A 12,381-nucleotide genomic window follows, 5' to 3' on the forward strand; every position below is an offset into this window, starting at 1 on the left:
GCCACAGCTGAACAGTCATCCCGGCCTAGTGGAGGTCTGCGCAGGGGGGGTCTTCCTTGAAATGTTACCCGGCTTTTGAGCTCTCCTGCCGGGCGTGGGTTTGCGTCAGCGCCCGGTAACATTATGGAAGCTAAAAGAAAGAAAAAAGAAACAAATCTAAGTGCGATTGCTGGTGTCTAAATACATTTTGCATAATAATTTGGAACACGGGACCGTGTTCCAAATTATTATGCAAGTGATATTTATCTCAGATTTTCCTAAATAGCTTTACTCGTCGTGCCGACCGGAGGGAGGCCACTCCCCGCCACAGCTGAACAGTCATCCCGGCCTAGTGGAGGTCTGCGCAGGGGGGGTCTTCCTTGAAATGTTACCCGGCTTTTGAGCTCTCCTGTCCGGCGTGGGTTTGCGTCAGCGGCCGGTGTCATTTACTCGTCGTGCCGACCGGAGGGAGGCCACTCCCCGCCACAGCTGAACAGTCATCCCGGCCTAGTGGAGGTCTGCGCAGGGGGGGTCTTCCTTGAAATGTTACCCGGCTTTTGAGCTCTCCTGTCCGGCGTGGGTTTGCGTCAGCGGCCGGTGTCATTTACTCGTCGTGCCGACCGGAGGGAGGCCACTCCCCGCCACAGCTGAACAGTCATCCCGGCCTAGTGGAGGTCTGCGCAGGGGGGGTCTTCCTTGAAATGTTACCCGGCTTTTGAGCTCTCCTGTCCGGCGTGGGTTTGCGTCAGCGGCCGGTGTCATTTACTCGTCGTGCCGACCGGAGGGAGGCCACTCCCCGCCACAGCTGAACAGTCATCCCGGCCTAGTGGAGGTCTGCGCAGGGGGGGTCTTCCTTGAAATGTTACCCGGCTTTTGAGCTCTCCTGTCCGGCGTGGGTTTGCGTCAGCGGCCGGTGTCATTTACTCGTCGTGCCGACCGGAGGGAGGCCACTCCCCGCCACAGCTGAACAGTCATCCCGGCCTAGTGGAGGTCTGCGCAGGGGGGGTCTTCCTTGAAATGTTACCCGGCTTTTGAGCTCTCCTGTCCGGCGTGGGTTTGCGTCAGCGGCCGGTGTCATTTACTCGTCGTGCCGACCGGAGGGAGGCCACTCCCCGCCACAGCTGAACAGTCATCCCGGCCTAGTGGAGGTCTGCGCAGGGGGGGTCTTCCTTGAAATGTTACCCGGCTTTTGAGCTCTCCTGTCCGGCGTGGGTTTGCGTCAGCGGCCGGTGTCATTTACTCGTCGTGCCGACCGGAGGGAGGCCACTCCCCGCCACAGCTGAACAGTCATCCCGGCCTAGTGGAGGTCTGCGCAGGGGGGGTCTTCCTTGAAATGTTACCCGGCTTTTGAGCTCTCCTGTCCGGCGTGGGTTTGCGTCAGCGGCCGGTGTCATTTACTCGTCGTGCCGACCGGAGGGAGGCCACTCCCCGCCACAGCTGAACAGTCATCCCGGCCTAGTGGAGGTCTGCGCAGGGGGGGTCTTCCTTGAAATGTTACCCGGCTTTTGAGCTCTCCTGTCCGGCGTGGGTTTGCGTCAGCGGCCGGTGTCATTTACTCGTCGTGCCGACCGGAGGGAGGCCACTCCCCGCCACAGCTGAACAGTCATCCCGGCCTAGTGGAGGTCTGCGCAGGGGGGGTCTTCCTTGAAATGTTACCCGGCTTTTGAGCTCTCCTGTCCGGCGTGGGTTTGCGTCAGCGGCCGGTGTCATTTACTCGTCGTGCCGACCGGAGGGAGGCCACTCCCCGCCACAGCTGAACAGTCATCCCGGCCTAGTGGAGGTCTGCGCAGGGGGGGTCTTCCTTGAAATGTTACCCGGCTTTTGAGCTCTCCTGTCCGGCGTGGGTTTGCGTCAGCGGCCGGTGTCATTTACTCGTCGTGCCGACCGGAGGGAGGCCACTCCCCGCCACAGCTGAACAGTCATCCCGGCCTAGTGGAGGTCTGCGCAGGGGGGGTCTTCCTTGAAATGTTACCCGGCTTTTGAGCTCTCCTGTCCGGCGTGGGTTTGCGTCAGCGGCCGGTGTCATTTACTCGTCGTGCCGACCGGAGGGAGGCCACTCCCCGCCACAGCTGAACAGTCATCCCGGCCTAGTGGAGGTCTGCGCAGGGGGGGTCTTCCTTGAAATGTTACCCGGCTTTTGAGCTCTCCTGTCCGGCGTGGGTTTGCGTCAGCGGCCGGTGTCATTTACTCGTCGTGCCGACCGGAGGGAGGCCACTCCCCGCCACAGCTGAACAGTCATCCCGGCCTAGTGGAGGTCTGAGCAGGGGGGGTCTTCCTTGAAATGTTACCCGGCTTTTGAGCTCTCCTGTCCGGCGTGGGTTTGCGTCAGCGGCCGGTGTCATTTACTCGTCGTGTCCACCGGAGGGAGGCCACTCCCCGCCGCAGCTGCAGCGGCAGCTTTGAAACGTCATCCCGGCCCCCTGGAACTGTGCGCGGGGGGGGCGATGCGTCCCGTGCGAGGTACCAGGTCGCGCTGCGCCGTCTGCCTGGCCGCTTTGGGCCCGCTGGAAGTCTATTAAAGCTCCGCGATCTCCGCCTCGGTGCTTAAAAAGCGTCCATCCGCTCTCCTGGAGCTTCTTTCGGTCATCTCGTCCGCTGTGCACGGCCTGCCGGTGGCACCGGCTGGAGCTCCGCAAAAAGCTCCATTTCTGTTAAAAATGCTTAGCCGCGTCCCTGGAAGCCCAATCGGGCGTAGAAAGTGAGGGGGAAGGCCCCCAAAGCACCGGCTGGAAGTCCCAAAAAAGCTCCATGATTGGTCAATAATGCTTAGCCGCCTCCCTGGAAGCCTAATCGGGCATAAAAAGCTAGGCGGAACGGCCCCAAAGCTCCACACGGAAGTCCCAAAAAAGCTCCATGATTGGTCAATAATGCTTAGCCGCCTCCCTGGAAGCCTAACCGGGCATAAAAAGCTAGGCGGAACGGCCCCAAAGCTCCACACGGAAGTCCCAAAAAAGCTCCATGATTGGTCAATAATGCTTAGCCGCCTCCCTGGAAGCCTAATCGGGCATAAAAAGCTAGGCGGAACGGCCCCAAAGCTCCACACGGAAGTCCCAAAAAAGCTCCATGATTGGTCAATAATGCTTAGCCGCCTCCCTGGAAGCCTAATCGGGCATAAAAAGCTAGGCGGAACGGCCCCAAAGCTCCACACGGAAGTCCCAAAAAAGCTCCATGATTGGTCAATAATGCTTAGCCGCCTCCCTGGAAGCCTAATCGGGCATAAAAAGTTAGGCGGAACGGCCCCAAAGCTCCACACGGAAGTCCCAAAAAAGCTCCATGATTGGTCAATAATGCTTAGCCGCCTCCCTGGAAGCCTAATCGGGCATAAAAAGCTAGGCGGAACGGCCCCAAAGCTCCACACGGAAGTCCCAAAAAAGCTCCATGATTGGTCAATAATGCTTAGCCGCCTCCCTGGAAGCCTAATCGGGCATAAAAAGTTAGGCGGAACGGCCCCAAAGCTCCACACGGAAGTCCCAAAAAAGCTCCATGATTGGTCAATAATGCTTAGCCGCCTCCCTGGAAGCCTAATCGGGCATAAAAAGCTAGGCGGAACGGCCCCAAAGCTCCACACGGAAGTCCCAAAAAAGCTCCATGATTGGTCAATAATGCTTAGCCGCCTCCCTGGAAGCCTAATCGGGCATAAAAAGTTAGGCGGAACGGCCCCAAAGCTCCACACGGAAGTCCGAAAAAAGCTCAAAAATTTTCTAAGTGCCAACGGCTCATTCGCCGTAATGTGTCCGCTCCGCGCTGGTTCCCCGGTCGGCCGCGAATAGCGCAAAATCAGCCTCACGGAAGTTCGAAAAAAGCTCAAAAATTTTCTAAGTGCCAACGGCTCATTCGCCGTAATGTGTCCGCTCCGCGCTGGTTCCCCGGTCGGCCGCGAATAGCGCAAAATCAGCCTCACGGAAGTTCGAAAAAAGCTCAAAAATTTTCTAAGTGCCAACGGCTCATTCGCCGTAATGTGTCCGCTCCGCGCTGGTTCCCCGGTCGGCCGCGAATAGCGCAAAAATCAGCCTAAGTGCAGTACCAACCTTGGCGTGTTGGTGCGCCAGAGTACGATGAGTTGGTCCCCCTAGTCACTGTACTCATTACCTTTACCCCCTAATCGCAAAATATAGTCAGAACGTATATGCAGAAGACTATTTTTTTCTTTTTTAAAATTTTCTAAGTGCCAGCGGATGCTGGCACACGAACTGTCCGAGCTACGACGGTTCTCCGGTCGGACAGCGAGGGTGAAAAAGCGGTCCTAAAATCACCGAGGGCTGCCGCACAAGTTGTCCGAGTGGCGACGGTTCCCCGGTCGGCCACGAATGTCGAAAATTCGGCCTCTCCACCACGGAGGTCGGTGAGAATTTCAGAATATTTTCTAAGTGCCAACGGCTCTTGCGCCGTAAAGTGTCCGCTTTGCCTGGTTCCCTCGGTCGGCCACGAACGGCGAAAAATCAGCCTCTCCTTCTGGAGCTCGCCTAAGTGCCAACGGCTCTTGCGCCGTAATGTGTCCGCTTTGCCTGGTTCCCTCGGTCGGCCACAAATAGCGAAAAATCAGCCTCTCATTCTGGAGCTCGTGCCAACTTTGGCGAATATTTTCTAAGTGCCAACGGCTCTTGCGCCGTAATGTGTCCGCTTTGCCTGGTTCCCTCGGTCGGCCACAAATAGCGAAAAAATCAGCCTCTCCTTCTGGAGCTCGCCTAAGTGCCAACGGCTCTTGCGCCGTAATGTGTCCGCTTTGTCTGGTTCCCTCGGTCGGCCACAAACGGCGAAAAATCAGCCTCTCATTCTGGAGCTCGTGCCAACTTTGGCGAATATTTTCTAAGTGCCAACGGCTCTTGCGCCGTAATGTGTCCGCTTTGCCTGGTTCCCTCGGTCGGCCACAAATAGCGAAAAAATCAGCCTCTCCTTCTGGAGCTCGCCTAAGTGCCAACGGCTCTTGCGCCGTAATGTGTCCGCTTTGTCTGGTTCCCTCGGTCGGCCACAAACGGCGAAAAATCAGCCTCTCATTCTGGAGCTCGTGCCAACTTTGGCGAATATTTTCTAAGTGCCAACGGCTCTTGCGCCGTAATGTGTCCGCTTTGCCTGGTTCCCTCGGTCGGCCACAAATAGCGAAAAATCAGCCTCTCCTTCTGGAGCTCGCCTAAGTGCCAACGGCTCTTGCGCCGTAATGTGTCCGCTTTGCCTGGTTCCCTCGGTCGGCCACAAATAGCGAAAAATCAGCCTCTCCTTCTGGAGCTCGTGCCAACTTTGGCGAATATTTTCTAAGTGCCAACGGCTCTTGCGCCGTAATGTGTCCGCTTTGCCTGGTTCCCTCGGTCGGCCACAAATAGCGAAAAAATCAGCCTCTCCTTCTGGAGCTCGCCTAAGTGCCAACGGCTCTTGCGCCGTAATGTGTCCGCTTTGTCTGGTTCCCTCGGTCGGCCACAAACGGCGAAAAATCAGCCTCTCATTCTGGAGCTCGTGCCAACTTTGGCGAATATTTTCTAAGTGCCAACGGCTCTTGCGCCGTAATGTGTCCGCTTTGCCTGGTTCCCTCGGTCGGCCACGAACGGCGAAAAATCAGCCTCTCCTTCTGGAGCTCGCCTAAGTGCCAACGGCTCTTGCGCCGTAATGTGTCCGCTTTGTCTGGTTCCCTCGGTCGGCCACAAACGGCGAAAAATCAGCCTCTCATTCTGGAGCTCGTGCCAACTTTGGCGAATATTTTCTAAGTGCCAACGGCTCTTGCGCCGTAATGTGTCCGCTTTGCCTGGTTCCCTCGGTCGGCCACGAACGGCGAAAAATCAGCCTCTCCTTCTGGAGCTCGCCTAAGTGCCAACGGCTCTTGCGCCGTAATGTGTCCGCTTTGCCTGGTTCCCTCGGTCGGCCACAAATAGCGAAAAATCAGCCTCTCCTTCTGGAGCTCGTGCCAACTTTGGCGAATATTTTCTAAGTGCCAACGGCTCTTGCGCCGTAATGTGTCCGCTTTGCCTGGTTCCCTCGGTCGGCCACAAATAGCGAAAAACCAGCCTCTCCTTCTGGAGCTCGCCTAAGTGCCAACGGCTCTTGCGCCGTAATGTGTCCGCTTTGTCTGGTTCCCTCGGTCGGCCACAAACGGCGAAAAATCAGCCTCTCATTCTGGAGCTCGTGCCAACTTTGGCGAATATTTTCTAAGTGCCAACGGCTCTTGCGCCGTAATGTGTCCGCTTTGCCTGGTTCCCTCGGTCGGCCACAAATAGCGAAAAAATCAGCCTCTCCTTCTGGAGCTCGCCTAAGTGCCAACGGCTCTTGCGCCGTAATGTGTCCGCTTTGCCTGGTTCCCTCGGTCGGCCACAAACGGCGAAAAATCAGCCTCTCATTCTGGAGCTCGTGCCAACTTTGGCGAATATTTTCTAAGTGCCAACGGCTCTTGCGCCGTAATGTGTCCGCTTTGCCTGGTTCCCTCGGTCGGCCACAAATAGCGAAAAACCAGCCTCTCCTTCTGGAGCTCGCCTAAGTGCCAACGGCTCTTGCGCCGTAATGTGTCCGCTTTGTCTGGTTCCCTCGGTCGGCCACAAACGGCGAAAAATCAGCCTCTCATTCTGGAGCTCGTGCCAACTTTGGCGAATATTTTCTAAGTGCCAACGGCTCTTGCGCCGTAATGTGTCCGCTTTGCCTGGTTCCCTCGGTCGGCCACAAATAGCGAAAAAATCAGCCTCTCCTTCTGGAGCTCGCCTAAGTGCCAACGGCTCTTGCGCCGTAATGTGTCCGCTTTGCCTGGTTCCCTCGGTCGGCCACAAACGGCGAAAAATCAGCCTCTCATTCTGGAGCTCGTGCCAACTTTGGCGAATATTTTCTAAGTGCCAACGGCTCTTGCGCCGTAATGTGTCCGCTTTGCCTGGTTCCCTCGGTCGGCCACAAATAGCGAAAAAATCAGCCTCTCCTTCTGGAGCTCGCCTAAGTGCCAACGGCTCTTGCGCCGTAATGTGTCCGCTTTGTCTGGTTCCCTCGGTCGGCCACAAACGGCGAAAAATCAGCCTCTCATTCTGGAGCTCGTGCCAACTTTGGCGAATATTTTCTAAGTGCCAACGGCTCTTGCGCCGTAATGTGTCCGCTTTGCCTGGTTCCCTCGGTCGGCCACAAATAGCGAAAAAATCAGCCTCTCCTTCTGGAGCTCGCCTAAGTGCCAACGGCTCTTGCGCCGTAATGTGTCCGCTTTGCCTGGTTCCCTCGGTCGGCCACAAACGGCGAAAAATCAGCCTCTCATTCTGGAGCTCGTGCCAACTTTGGCGAATATTTTCTAAGTGCCAACGGCTCTTGCGCCGTAATGTGTCCGCTTTGCCTGGTTCCCTCGGTCGGCCACGAACGGCGAAAAACCAGCCTCTCCTTCTGGAGCTCGCCTAAGTGCCAACGGCTCTTGCGCCGTAATGTGTCCGCTTTGCCTGGTTCCCTCGGTCGGCCACAAACGGCGAAAAATCAGCCTCTCCTTCTGGAGCTCGCCTAAGTGCCAACGGCTCTTGCGCCGTAATGTGTCCGCTTTGCCTGGTTCCCTCGGTCGGCCACAAATAGCGAAAAACCAGCCTCTCCTTCTGGAGCTCGCCTAAGTGCCAACGGCTCTTGCGCCGTAATGTGTCCGCTTTGCCTGGTTCCCTCGGTCGGCCACAAACGGCGAAAAATCAGCCTCTCCTTCTGGAGCTCGCCTAAGTGCCAACGGCTCTTGCGCCGTAATGTGTCCGCTTTGCCTGGTTCCCTCGGTCGGCCACAAATAGCGAAAAACCAGCCTCTCCTTCTGGAGCTCGCCTAAGTGCCAACGGCTCTTGCGCCGTAATGTGTCCGCTTTGCCTGGTTCCCTCGGTCGGCCACAAACGGCGAAAAATCAGCCTCTCCTTCTGGAGCTCGCCTAAGTGCCAACGGCTCTTGCGCCGTAATGTGTCCGCTTTGCCTGGTTCCCTCGGTCGGCCACAAATAGCGAAAAACCAGCCTCTCCTTCTGGAGCTCGCCTAAGTGCCAACGGCTCTTGCGCCGTAATGTGTCCGCTTTGCCTGGTTCCCTCGGTCGGCCACAAACGGCGAAAAATCAGCCTCTCCTTCTGGAGCTCGCCTAAGTGCCAACGGCTCTTGCGCCGTAATGTGTCCGCTTTGCCTGGTTCCCTCGGTCGGCCACAAATAGCGAAAAACCAGCCTCTCCTTCTGGAGCTCGCCTAAGTGCCAACGGCTCTTGCGCCGTAATGTGTCCGCTTTGCCTGGTTCCCTCGGTCGGCCACAAACGGCGAAAAATCAGCCTCTCCTTCTGGAGCTCGCCTAAGTGCCAACGGCTCTTGCGCCGTAATGTGTCCGCTTTGCCTGGTTCCCTCGGTCGGCCACAAATAGCGAAAAACCAGCCTCTCCTTCTGGAGCTCGCCTAAGTGCCAACGGCTCTTGCGCCGTAATGTGTCCGCTTTGCCTGGTTCCCTCGGTCGGCCACAAACGGCGAAAAATCAGCCTCTCCTTCTGGAGCTCGCCTAAGTGCCAACGGCTCTTGCGCCGTAATGTGTCCGCTTTGCCTGGTTCCCTCGGTCGGCCACAAATAGCGAAAAACCAGCCTCTCCTTCTGGAGCTCGCGCCAACTTTGTCAAAAAATTTCTAAGTGCCAACGGCTCTTGCGCCGTAAAGTGTCCGCTTTGCCTGGTTCCCTCGGTCGGCCACAAATAGCGAAAAATCAGCCTCTCCTTCTGGAGCTCGCCTAAGTGCCAACGGCTCTTGCGCCGTAATGTGTCCGCTTTGCCTGGTTCCCTCGGTCGGCCACAAATAGCGAAAAACCAGCCTCTCCTTCTGGAGCTCGCCTAAGTGCCAACGGCTCTTGCGCCGTAATGTGTCCGCTTTGCCTGGTTCCCTCGGTCGGCCACAAATAGCGAAAAATCAGCCTCTCCTTCTGGAGCTCGCCTAAGTGCCAACGGCTCTTGCGCCGTAATGTGTCCGCTTTGCCTGGTTCCCTCGGTCGGCCACAAATAGCGAAAAACCAGCCTCTCCTTCTGGAGCTCGCGCCAACTTTGTCAAAAAATTTCTAAGTGCCAACGGCTCTTGCGCCGTAAAGTGTCCGCTTTGCCTGGTTCCCTCGGTCGGCCACAAATAGCGAAAAATCAGCCTCTCCTTCTGGAGCTCGTGCCAACTTTGGCGAATATTTTCTAAGTGCCAACGGCTCTTGCGCCGTAATGTGTCCGCTTTGCCTGGTTCCCTCGGTCGGCCACAAATAGCGAAAAATCAGCCTCTCCTTCTGGAGCTCGCCTAAGTGCCAACGGCTCTTGCGCCGTAAAGTGTCCGCTTTGTCTGGTTCCCTCGGTCGGCCACAAACGGCGAAAAATCAGCCTCTCCTTCTGGAGCTCGTGCCAACTTTGGCGAATATTTTCTAAGTGCCAACGGCTCTTGCGCCGTAAAGTGTCCGCTTTGTCTGGTTCCCTCGGTCGGCCACAAATAGCGAAAAATCAGCCTCTCCTTCTGGAGCTCGCGCAAGTGCCAACGGCTCTTGCGCCGTAAAGTGTCCGCTTTGTCTGGTTCCCTCGGTCGGCCACAAATAGCGAAAAATCAGCCTCTCCTTCTGGAGCTCGTGCCAACTTTGGCGAATATTTTCTAAGTGCCAACGGCTCTTGCGCCGTAATGTGTCCGCTTTGTCTGGTTCCCTCGGTCGGCCACAAATAGCGAAAAATCAGCCTCTCCTTCTGGAGCTCGCGCAAGTGCCAACGGCTCTTGCGCCGTAAAGTGTCCGCTTTGTCTGGTTCCCTCGGTCGGCCACAAATAGCGAAAAATCAGCCTCTCCTTCTGGAGCTCGTGCCAACTTTGGCGAATATTTTCTAAGTGCCAACGGCTCTTGCGCCGTAATGTGTCCGCTTTGTCTGGTTCCCTCGGTCGGCCACAAATAGCGAAAAATCAGCCTCTCCTTCTGGAGCTCGCGCAAGTGCCAACGGCTCTTGCGCCGTAAAGTGTCCGCTTTGTCTGGTTCCCTCGGTCGGCCACAAATAGCGAAAAATCAGCCTCTCCTTCTGGAGCTCGTGCCAACTTTGGCGAATATTTTCTAAGTGCCAACGGCTCTTGCGCCGTAATGTGTCCGCTTTGTCTGGTTCCCTCGGTCGGCCACAAATAGCGAAAAATCAGCCTCTCCTTCTGGAGCTCGCGCAAGTGCCAACGGCTCTTGCGCCGTAAAGTGTCCGCTTTGTCTGGTTCCCTCGGTCGGCCACAAATAGCGAAAAATCAGCCTCTCCTTCTGGAGCTCGTGCCAACTTTGGCGAATATTTTCTAAGTGCCAACGGCTCTTGCGCCGTAATGTGTCCGCTTTGTCTGGTTCCCTCGGTCGGCCACAAATAGCGAAAAATCAGCCTCTCCTTCTGGAGCTCGTGCCAACTTTGGCGAATATTTTCTAAGTGCCAACGGCTCTTGCGCCGTAAAGTGTCCGCTTTGCCTGGTTCCCTCGGTCGGCCACAAATAGCGAAAAATCAGCCTCTCCTTCTGGAGCTCGCGCCAACTTTGTCAAAAAATTTCTAAGTGCCAACGGCTCTTGCGCCGTAAAGTGTCCGCTTTGCCTGGTTCCCTCGGTCGGCCACAAATAGCGAAAAATCAGCCTCTCCTTCTGGAGCTCGCGCCAACTTTGTCGAAAAATTTCTAAGTGCCAACGGCTCTTGCGCCGTAAAGTGTCCGCTTTGTCTGGTTCCCTCGGTCGGCCGCAAATAGCGAAAAATCAGCCTCTCGCCCGTCAGGTACCAGGCGTTGGGGTACCAGGGGTAAGTGCAGTACCAGCTTTGGTCTGTTGGTGCGCCAGAGTACGATGAGTTGGTCCCCCTAGTCACTGTACTCATTACCTTTACCCCCAAATCGCAAAATATAGTCAGAACGAGTGTGGGGAACACAAGTTTTGGCCCCGAGAACCAGGCGGCTGGTGTCTCTAGCGATGTGTTCCCCCCCAAAAAGTGTTCACATGCTCGGACAGCGAACCTAGGAGCTACCGCAAAGCACTCTGGAAGTGCAAGAGCGAAAAATTTTCTAAGTACAAAAACTCTCGAAAATTTTCAAAGTGTCACAGTGCTCGAAAATTTTCAAAGTGCTACATGCTTTCCATCCAAGGAAGGAATAGTGGAGGACCGGCCGCCTCCTTAAACACAAGCCGGCGGAACGACGGGGAGGACCGGCCGCCTCCTTAAACACAGGCCGGTGGAACGTTTGGCAGAATTCTTCTCGTGGAGGACCGGCCGCCTCCTTAAACACAAGCCGGCGGAACGACGGGGAGGACCGGCCGCCTCCTTAAACACAGGCCGGTGGAACGTTTGGCAGAATTCTTCTCGTGGAGGACCGGCCGCCTCCTTAAACACAGGCCGGTGGGAACGGTTGGCAGAATTGCGTGACGGCCGCCTGCTCCCGGCGTCCGCACGTGAACGAACACCCCCTCCCGGGGACGGCCGTCTGCTCCCGACCGCCGTCCTTCACCCCCTCACCTTCCGGACCCCCGTCTGCTCCCGGCGGGCCTCCGAGTACCCCCACCTTCTCCCGAACTGACCGACAGGCAATGAGACCCGCCTTGGTAGGGCCCCCACCGGCCCCGGCTCGCGCCGGCGTTGGGTGGACGGTTCCTCCCCACTTGCGGGTCGCTCTCCACGGAGGACCGGTCGCCTCACTAAACATAGGCCGGGCGAAAATCTGCGAATGTTATACATCCAAGGAGGGAGGACCGGCCGCCTCCTTAAACCACCGGCCGGGCGAAAATATGCGAATGTTATACATCCAAGGAGGGAGGACCGGTCGCCTCACTAAACATAGGCCGGGCGAAAATCTGCGAATGTTATACATCCAAGGAGGGAGGACCGGCCGCCTCCTTAAACCACCGGCCGGGCGAAAATCTGCGAATGTTATACATCCAAGAAAGGAAGGAAGGAGGGAACCGGCCGCCTCCTTAAACACAGGCCGGGCGAAAATCTGCGAATCTTATCCATCCAAGGACGGAGGACCGGCCGCCTCCTTAAACACAGGCCGGTAGGAACGGTTGGCAGAATCGCGTGACGGCCGCCTGCTCCCGGCGTCCGCACGTGAACGAACACCCCCTCCCGGGGACGGCCGTCTGCTCCCGGCCGCCGTCCTTCACCCCCCTCAGCTTCCGGACCCCCGTCTGCTCCCGGCGGGCCTCCGAGTACCCTCCCCTTCTCCCGAACTGACCGACTGGCACTCATGACCCGCCTTGGTAGGGCCCCCACCGGCCCCGGCTCGCGCCGGCGTTGGGTGGACGGTTCCTCCCCACTTGCGGGTCGCACTCTAGCGCCTCGGCCGCCGCGAGAGCGTGCGCTACGCGCCGCCCCCGCAGGCCTTGGCGCGACCGAACGGCAGCGAGACCGAGACGCCCCGAATCACCCACCTAGAGGAAATCAACGGAGGCCGAGCGCGCGATCCGATTGCGGCACGCCGCGTGGGTGTCCGCCGGCCGCGCCGGTCTACCGCGAATGCT

Source organism: Syngnathus typhle, unplaced genomic scaffold (genome assembly GCF_033458585.1).
Source record: "Syngnathus typhle isolate RoL2023-S1 ecotype Sweden unplaced genomic scaffold, RoL_Styp_1.0 HiC_scaffold_323, whole genome shotgun sequence".
In the NCBI taxonomy this organism is placed as follows: Eukaryota; Metazoa; Chordata; class Actinopteri; order Syngnathiformes; family Syngnathidae; genus Syngnathus; species Syngnathus typhle.